Raw genomic sequence first — 9,183 nt, forward strand, 5'->3', positions numbered from 1 at the left:
GAGAGAGACAGAGCACGGGTCCCTGCAAGTGCGAGCTAGGGAGGGAGAGAAATTCACAAATGAGAAGAGAGTCGGGGAATGGAGAGAGAAAACAGTTGCGCTTATGAAAAATCCAACTACAGTTATATCTGAAACCCTGTAGTGGTCACATTACATGCAAATATAGCCTCTCTTCCGGTTTCCTCCCTGCTTCCGATTAGCAGCTGAATGTGTTGCCCAATATTCCAGACCAGCAGATATCGCTCAAATCTTGGGAAACTCAGTGCTTTTGGGGGAAGTCCTTTCCATTTAGAAAAACACTTGTGGTTACTAAGTTCTTTGTATTAAGCTGACATTTTCATTCATTCATTTAACAAATACGTATGAAGTGTGTTCTGTGTGCCAAGCATTGGCGGAGCAGACGAGCTGCGGGACAGTGCCCAGCAGAAGTGGCAGCAATAGCAGGAGCCAGGACCCCTGGCATGGTCAGAAGCCTCAAGGCAGCAATACCAGAGCCATGCCAGCTACTGACGGGATCTTTGTTGGCTCGTGGGAGGAGGGAAGCCACCCAGAAGCTGCCCAGGGGAAGGGATTTGCATGGGTCTAGAATTCCAGCAACTACAGTAACTGGAGGCTGCCCTTATCGCATCCCACTTCCCAGAAACTATACAGCCCTCATATTCCATCCTACGTTGGGATAATCAGGTTAACACAGGCTACACTGCAAACCACAGCTCTGCAATTCTATTCTTGAGCTATTTTATGCCCCAAGGGGGTCATTTACACTACAAGTCTCACCTGCTGAGAGCTGAAGATCTAAGACTATTTTGATTTTATAGGTATCAATCCTAGATTTCTGCTGTTTATAAAAATGATGGGTAGTATTTTCATCCAATCTATTCTTCACTATATTCACTGTAATATTGCAAAGGAAAAATTTGAGATCAGGCTCCAAGATATCATCAAAATCTGCAGGGAGGGAAAAAAGTCTGTTTGACAAACATCAAGTTGGACTGAACATCAGATACAAATCAACACCACATATACCCTCATCCAGCCAGATGCTGTTCATTTGCCACAAAGATATAAACTCAGACAACTGCTACCAGTCAGAGCTTATCAAAACAGGAAGTGGGCGTGCCAGGCCCAGATCTTTGCTTGTGATTGCAGACTCTCTCATGGTGAGCACTTCTTCATTTTCTTAAAGCTTACACACCACTGTGACAAATTCATAATAGAATTTTGCTTAAGATGGCTATTACATTTATTTACTCTGTCAACTGTCTGCAGAAGTCCCTTCCTTCCCTTTTCTGAAAATTAGAAATCTTAGCTCATTTCCAGTTCTTCCACTATTTTGTGATTTTCAAAAGTAATTATATCAATGGTTAAGTAATATGTTCTGCAAGTTTTTTAAGGTCATGTGTCTGAAACAAGAAACAAGAATTATTCAGTGTGGCTACTTGCTTTCTATAGCCTCCTCATTATGTTGACCTCTGTTTTCTTCTTATTAATGTTTAGACCATCTTATTCCCTCCTCCCTCCATGGGATTCAGACTGGGAGAAATATTCACCAAGTAGCTGCTGACAGAGAATGGGACCAAATGCCAAAGCGTAAACTTGATTGTCCAATTTAGATGAGTGCAGTGAGGGGCTGTGAGATGCAGGCAAGCTAATTAATATCCATCAGGAGAGACAGAGTCTAACGCAGAGCAAATAGAGGGTCACAGCTGGGGTTCAGAAGCAAGTCAGGCCTGGAATTGCCTGGCAGTCCAGTGGTCAGGATCTGGCATTTTCACTGCTGTGGGCCTGACTTCAATTCCTGGTAGGGGAAGTAAGATTCTGCAAGCCGTGGGGCTCTGCCAAAAAAAAAAAAAAAAAAAAGCAGGCCAGGACCAAGCAAGTATGGTGTAAAGTTGTAGGGTCATATTTAGTGGGCACTAACCACGTGGGCTCCTGAGCACTTGAAATGTGGCTAGCACCACTGAGGAACTGGATTGTTAATTTCAGTTTAATTTAAACTCGTTTATTTTAGAATTTAAAAACTGAACCAAAGTAAAAATGTTCTCATTAAGTACAACCCCATTGTTCTGAGAGGACTATGTTTCAGTTTAACAAATCATGTAAGATGTTTTTGTGATGCTAGAGTGTGCCTCATGGGCCTGTGTTTACACATCAGCAATCTACTTGGTATAAACAAAATTATTTAAGTTATTTTTCCTACACAACGATGTAACAATGCAACAAGATTATTGGATGTTTATGCAGAAAACACAAGTTACAGTGATACTTATGAAAATAGTAATCAAATGGAAATACTTATAATTTTAATTAAAGCAATCATGCTTTTGTTCTTATTCAAAAGTTAAGTATAAACACAATTTTAAGTTTAAAATTAGGGCATACTAGTGATGTAGAATCAAATGGAGATGGAGAAACCAGTCACACAAACAAAGCAATAAAGGAAAAAAAAAATTGAGAGAAGATGTGTCCCAAATTTCACAAAGCACGGTAATTGCAGATTTTGGGGTTAAACAAAATGAAAGAGCTGTTTGCTTGATGGGTAAGTTTTCTTTAAGATGATGAAGCAGACAATATTACAGACATTAGCAGAAAAAACATGGTGCATTTGATAAGTTTCCTCTAACAGTCAAAAAATTTTGAAAAGAATAGACTAAATTAGTTATCAGAAATCAGAAATGAATATCCAACAAAATTTTTAAAAATTATATTTAATGTGAGCTTATAACTTTAGCTGGCTGTTAAATGACCTAGACTCTTGCACAAAAAAAGAAACTAATTTTTTAGATGGCAACATGGTAAAAGAAATCCGTTTCAGTTATGGAAAAATATTATAAAATTGCCAGGAAAGGAGTAAAAAAAAAATCACATTTTACAAAACACAAAATATCTTCAATAAAGCCACCGAACAATCATCTGTAAGGTACAAGCCCTTTTCAAGAATATCAAAGATCAATTGATTCAGAATTGGAAAGACTGAAAGGACTTTCTTTAACACATTTCAAGTGTTTAGGATGAGTCATACCTAATTAATACTTTGGTTATGTTTAGTCTCAGAGGACTTCCAAACTCATGAAGAAGTGCTGTCAACTCATAGTCTAAAAAGTCAAACTCATGGCATAGATATATTTGAACTTTTTATGACTGTCAAAGAATTTCAACTAAATATGAAAAAAATTGGTTTCTATATGATACAGGTGCTTCAGCTGTTACATCAAAAATCTGGATTTATAAGAATTTTAAAAGAATAGACTGATGAGAGTCCTTTTGGACTACAAGGAGATCAAACCAGTCAATCCCCAAGGAAATCAAACCTGAATATTCTTTGGAAGGACTGATGCTGATGCTCCAATACTTTGGCCACCTGATGTGAAGAGCAGACTCATTGGAAAAGACCCTGATGCTGGGAAAGATTGAAGGCAAGAGGAGAAGGAGGCGATAGAGGATGAGATGGTTGGATGGTATCACTGACTCAATGGACATGAGTTTGAGCAAACTCAGGGAGATAGTGAAGGACATAGAAGCCTGGTGTGCTGCAGTTCAATGGCACCCCACTCCAGTACTCTTGCCTGGAAAATCCTATGGACGGAGGAGCCTGGAGGGCTGCAGTCCATGGGGTCGCTAAGTCGGACATGACTGAGTGACTTCACTTTCACTTTTCAGTTTCATGCATTGGAGAAGGAAATGGCAACCCACTCCAGTGTTTTTGCCTGGAGAATCCCAGGGACGGGGGAGCCTGGTGGGCTGCCTTCTCTGGGGCCGCACAGAGTCGGACACGACTGAAGCGACTTAGCAGTAGCAGTGCTGCAGTTCATGGGGTTGCAAAGAGTCAGACATGACTTAGCGACTGAACAACAACATGACTCCAATTCAAGATTTTCTTGAAACAAAAGAATATTTGCCAAATTTTCAGTAATGGGAGACAAAACATGGCAGTTATGATTTACGTTTTCTCAGTCATATCACACTGCATACGAACAAGCAGAACTTGAAGCTCCAGGGAACAGAACAGCTTATTTGTAACCTAGATCTATAGATATGAGAATTAATGTTGATATTGAAATTTTTCATAATAGTAGTCAATAATGATTTTATACATTTTTCTAATATGAACTCATATGCAGAATATTTTAATTATAACTGAAAGTGTTATGTAAATTGGCTGATAGAAATTCAAAAATTGAAAACACTTTGTTGCCAATGTTCAATTTAGAGTTTCTTTCCTTCCTTCCCCTCTGACTTTGTTGAGATATAATTAACATATAACATTGTATGAGTTTAATGTGTACACTGTGATTACCACAATAAGGTTAGTTAACACATCTATCACTTGGCAGAAATAACTTTTTTTGAGGGTTTGTTGTTGAGAACATTGAAGATCCCATCTCTTAGCAACTTTCAAGTATACAACACAGTATTACTGATGATAGTCACCACACATCAGATCCTCAGAACTTGTTCATTTTATAACTGGAGGTTTGTACAGTTTGGCCAACAGAGTTGCTTTCAATTTATGCAATTCTCCTTTGAATTTGAAGTTAACATTAATTGTCTTGTTAGTGAATTTACTAAACTTTGACATAATTTTGAAATTGATACGCTTTTAAGGATGCTGAACCTTACAGTTGGTTTTATTGCATAATGTTTGCATAAGAAAAAGTATTGAAAACTCTAAGATATCCTACAACCATCAATCAGCTAATTATTAATTCTACACTAAAGCTAGGCAGACATATAATCTTAAATTTAAAAGCTAGTTTCAAAAAAAAGTAGACAAAAATTTAACATGATACACTTTTCAATATGGCTATATTTGTAGTTTCATGTTGTTAATAAGTGTTTCAAATGTACTGCTGGAAAGTTGCTTTTTATACTGTGAATATTGCTAGGGTAATATCAGATTATAAGCTGTAAAAACTAATTATTTTTATGGAATGATGAAGCTAACATTGTGATAATCAGTTTTCAATTCACATGCAAATTAAGTTGATGTAATAGTAATAATCTAAATAAGCTTCTTATAACCAACAAAATTCTACTGGATTCAAGTTATACATGTTGCATGATCAGATCTCCAAGTAGGACCGAATAGTGGCACCTGGGAACCATTCAGGCTGGTGTTAAGAACCTGTGCTCGCAGCCGACACTTTCTTAGTAACCATGTCTTTTGAGCACACTGTGCTTGAAAACTTACAGGTCAGCATGCAGCTCTTTCCTGTTGTCTGACCATATAAACCAAACATCTCTCATAACCTCTCTTCATCGATGGCTTCAGGTCTGTTGATCTTATTCCTAAGAATCAGTATAAATGCATTAGAAGTGGTTTTGACTGTCATTAGCAAATCGAGTTCTTCTTTTGATTCTAACAGTCTTTCATGATCTGCACAATCCACCAGAAGTGTAACGCCATTGATAGCAGGAAGATAGTTTTTCCATACTCTTTGAGCTTGAACAGTCACCCACCTTAAAAGTTGCAAAGGTTATACCAGCAGTGGTTAGTTCTTTTGAAGGGAGATGTAACACTGGGGACATGTGTCCATGTCTGTCATCTTTTAGCATAAGTAGTAATGTTGTTTTTCTCATGTTGTCCAATCCAAAAAATACCAATTTGCCACTTTTCTTTTATAAGCCTAATAACTGTAGCACTCTGCTGAAATCATTGTATATCCAATCAAAGATGAAGGATCTGTCCATATTTTAGCATCTGAGACTGATTAGCATCTGAGACTGAAGAGAATGCTATTCCTTGCTTGGTACTGGCCCTGCACCCTCTGAGACTGGACTGCAAAGTGGTGGCTACTTGATGAGCTTTGCTTAAAAGTCAAATAGTCTTCTTGGAAAAGAGGAACAAGTTTTGTCAATGTACATGCAAATACTGAAAAAAAAGAACTTTCCATATTCAATGTAGTTACTTGAAAATGTTTAAGTATGCCTTTCACTGTAAAAAATATGGCTACTAGGAAATTTTAAATTATATATACGGCTCAGATTATACTTTCATTGGACAGCATGAGTCTAAGGATCGTGTCGTGATCATTACTGGAGTGTCAAGAACTCACCTTTTCACATATACGGGGGAGTGTGCAGCTACTTCAAAGGACCAGAGGCAGAGTAGACAATTTTATTCATTTCCAGTTCTGTTGGATTGTCATCTCAAAAGTGGGGTGCAGTATTGTGCTGATACATTATTAACAATTGGTTCTTGGGGTAAAAAAAAATCCCTGCTTTCTACCATTATCTAGTTTCCACAGTACAAATGTTTCCATCAAGGCCCATTTCAAGCTACCAACTGGACATCACTGGGAGTCTGGAAGAAGTACTGATAAATTGGCTCTGGCCAGCAGGTTGCAGCCAGCTTCAGTCCACCACTAGCTGAGACTATCTATTATTCATCATTGCTTCTGCAGTAGCTTGCGTAATCAACAAAGAGTAAGCCCATTTTAAGTATAGTACTTGTTGAATGAACAAATATTTCTGCTAGTCACAAATCTCCTGTTGTTTCAGTTTTTCCCTGATCCTTCAATCTTTCTGAAATGTACATTCCTAAAGTTGGGGGTAAATGTATGACTACAGGCATTCTTTTTCTTGGCCCTTGTAATGAATGTGTTGTGCTGTCCAGATCTCCGTTAGCTCTGAGCCATTCATTACCCTGATGGTTGGGAGTATTACCTGATGGTGCTCAGCTGAAACTCTCTGTAAGAATTCTACAGGTCCGAAAGAAGCTGCCTCTCCAGTGGTTTCCCAAGCAGCTCTCTGCATCTAATGACTGGTTAATGAGGGAGTCCAGGTTTGGCCCCTTCAGTTAGAGACATTTTGGGAGAACCATCCCAGTATCAGAATTTCCTGTGAGACCTGCCATAATCCCTATTGCAACTGCATTATGATTCAATTTATACCTCTGCTCAGCACTGCTTCATTCATTCCTTTATGGGCATGGTCTCTGAAATCACTGCCCCATGTTCCACCTGCACAGTGTCTCCATCGCAAGGTCTGCTTGCCAGAGAATGCAACCTACAACAGGCACAACGAAAAAATCTGACAACTCCGCTCCTTTGACTCAAGGTCCATGTTATTTTTAACTTCATCAACGAGTTCTTACATGTTGGTTATCAAGGCCAGATCTTGCCACTTCCTCCAGCTTATAGAGAGGAAATTTATAAGCGAGGTAAGTCAAGAAGTTCTATTGGAGAAGATTTCTAAGAATTTTCACTGTGGTCACATTTAAAAGCATGAGTTTGCTGTGTGAATAGTTGGAATCCTTATAACTAATATGTCTTATTAGCTTTGGTTTACTACTTGGAATGTTGTGATTTTTACTATATTGTTGTAGAAAATATCGACTTATTGCAATGATTGACCTCAGCTCCATTCAGCATTTTTGCACCCATCAGAACAATAGAATAACTGCCCAAAGTTGAGGTAATCATAATCATATCAGAGGAGGACTATTTTCAAAATTCTCTTACTATAAAATGATACCTCAAGTATTCTCATTTTTTGAGAATACTTTAGTGCTTTTTATTTTATGAGAAAATGTTTTTCAGCCTATCCCCAAAGCAAATTTATTTATTTTTTCCTTTCCAAATTCCTGTTATTTCAAGTAAAAAAAAATTATAACATAAAATCAGATAGTTCTATTCAATTATTGGATAAAATTCTATAGACCATTTTGAAGAAGTCCATTGCATGACTCAGATTTTTTTTTCCTTAGCATTGCCTTTGCCACAAGTTAAATTGCATTTTCCTAATTTGATCTGCAGACTAAAACAAAAGGAAGCTACATGAAATGAAATAATAAGAACTTGCTTTATTTTCTAACTTCTGCCCTTTATTAATCATAAATGAATATTACCTTCTAAACACTTAAAAATCATTTTGTCAACATATTTGCCAAATATACAGAGGAATAGTCTCTTATTTATTCTACTTTTTTTTCTATAGTACCAGATATAAGAATACAATCAGTAAAATATGTCAAAATTTTCTTCATAAACTCCCTTTATTAGCACAACAGCTCCAAATCTAACATTTACTCTCATTGTCATAATATACTTACAGAGAAATCAAAGTTTTTATTGGTTGTTGTAAAAGTCAAATGAAAGTGAAAGTCGCTCAGTCATGTCCAGACTCTTTGCTACTGCCGTGGACCATATAGTCCATGGAATTCCCCAGGCCAGAATACTGGAGTGGGTTGTCATTTCCTTCTCCAGAAGATCTTCCCAACCCAGGAACTGAACCGGGGTCTCCTATATTGCAGGCAGATTCTTTACCAGCTGAGCTGTAAATGACTTTTCAAATATGTCTGATGTAGTGATCCAAGGAGAAAAGAGCAGATAAAACCAAGGAGGGTCTTGGAAGGCAGGAAGGGAAAAACCAGACCCTTATCATCCTTCCCTCCCCTGTATTGTAACTGTTCATGGATTTCAGGTCCTCCTGAGCAGTATAACCTGTCTCCCCTCCTACCCCATAGGGAGAAGGTATTTGCCTTACTCTTCCCCCCACCCAGTATACATGCCTCATCCCATCAACAAATGACCCACAAAACCTTTATCCCATTCCTTGTACCCTGGCTATAAAAGTGGACTAAGGACCCCTGTTCAAGGTCAGTTCTCCCTTGAGCTGGCTGGCCTGCTATTCTAACAGCATCTCCCATTTTAATAAACTTTATTTCCCTCTCATCCTGTCTCATATCTGGAAATTCTTTTCTAACATGCGCCCAGACCACAACATCTAATAAGAGATAATCTGTTATTGACTAGTCTGTGGTGGTTTCTACTTGCTTATAGTCATCTTAAACTACTGAACCTGAGCCTGGGTGTCTTTCAGTCTTTCTGGAAAAGTCCCAGACATAACCTCTCTATTGGATTTTCCTGTCTCTTTATTGGGCTTCCAAGGTGGCGCTAGTGGTAAAGAACCCACCTGCTAGTGCATGAGACATAAGAGACACAGGTTTGATCCCTGGGTCCAGAAGATCCCCTGGAGGAGGGCATGGCAACCCACTCCAGTATTTTTGCCTGGAGAATCCCATGGACAGAAGATGTGGGCAGACCACAGACCTTAGGGTCAGAAAGAATCAGACTTGGCTTGCAGGCACATCTCTTTATTATCTCTTACTGGATCTTGAATTAGACAAATATAGGGCCTGCCCTCCAAGTCTAACAACATTTTCATTTTTTCACTTCATCT

The 9,183-nt window shown here is 38.3% G+C and overlaps 1 pseudogene; it reads right to left on the reverse strand.

The window, feature by feature from the left end:
- Nucleotides 1–4,868: 4,868 nt before the first annotated feature.
- Nucleotides 4,869–5,836, reverse strand: LOC112579732 (annotated as a pseudogene).
- Nucleotides 5,837–9,183: the final 3,347 nt, after the last annotated feature.

Source organism: Bubalus bubalis, chromosome 16 (genome assembly GCF_019923935.1).
Source record: "Bubalus bubalis isolate 160015118507 breed Murrah chromosome 16, NDDB_SH_1, whole genome shotgun sequence".
Classification (NCBI taxonomy): domain Eukaryota; kingdom Metazoa; phylum Chordata; class Mammalia; order Artiodactyla; family Bovidae; genus Bubalus; species Bubalus bubalis.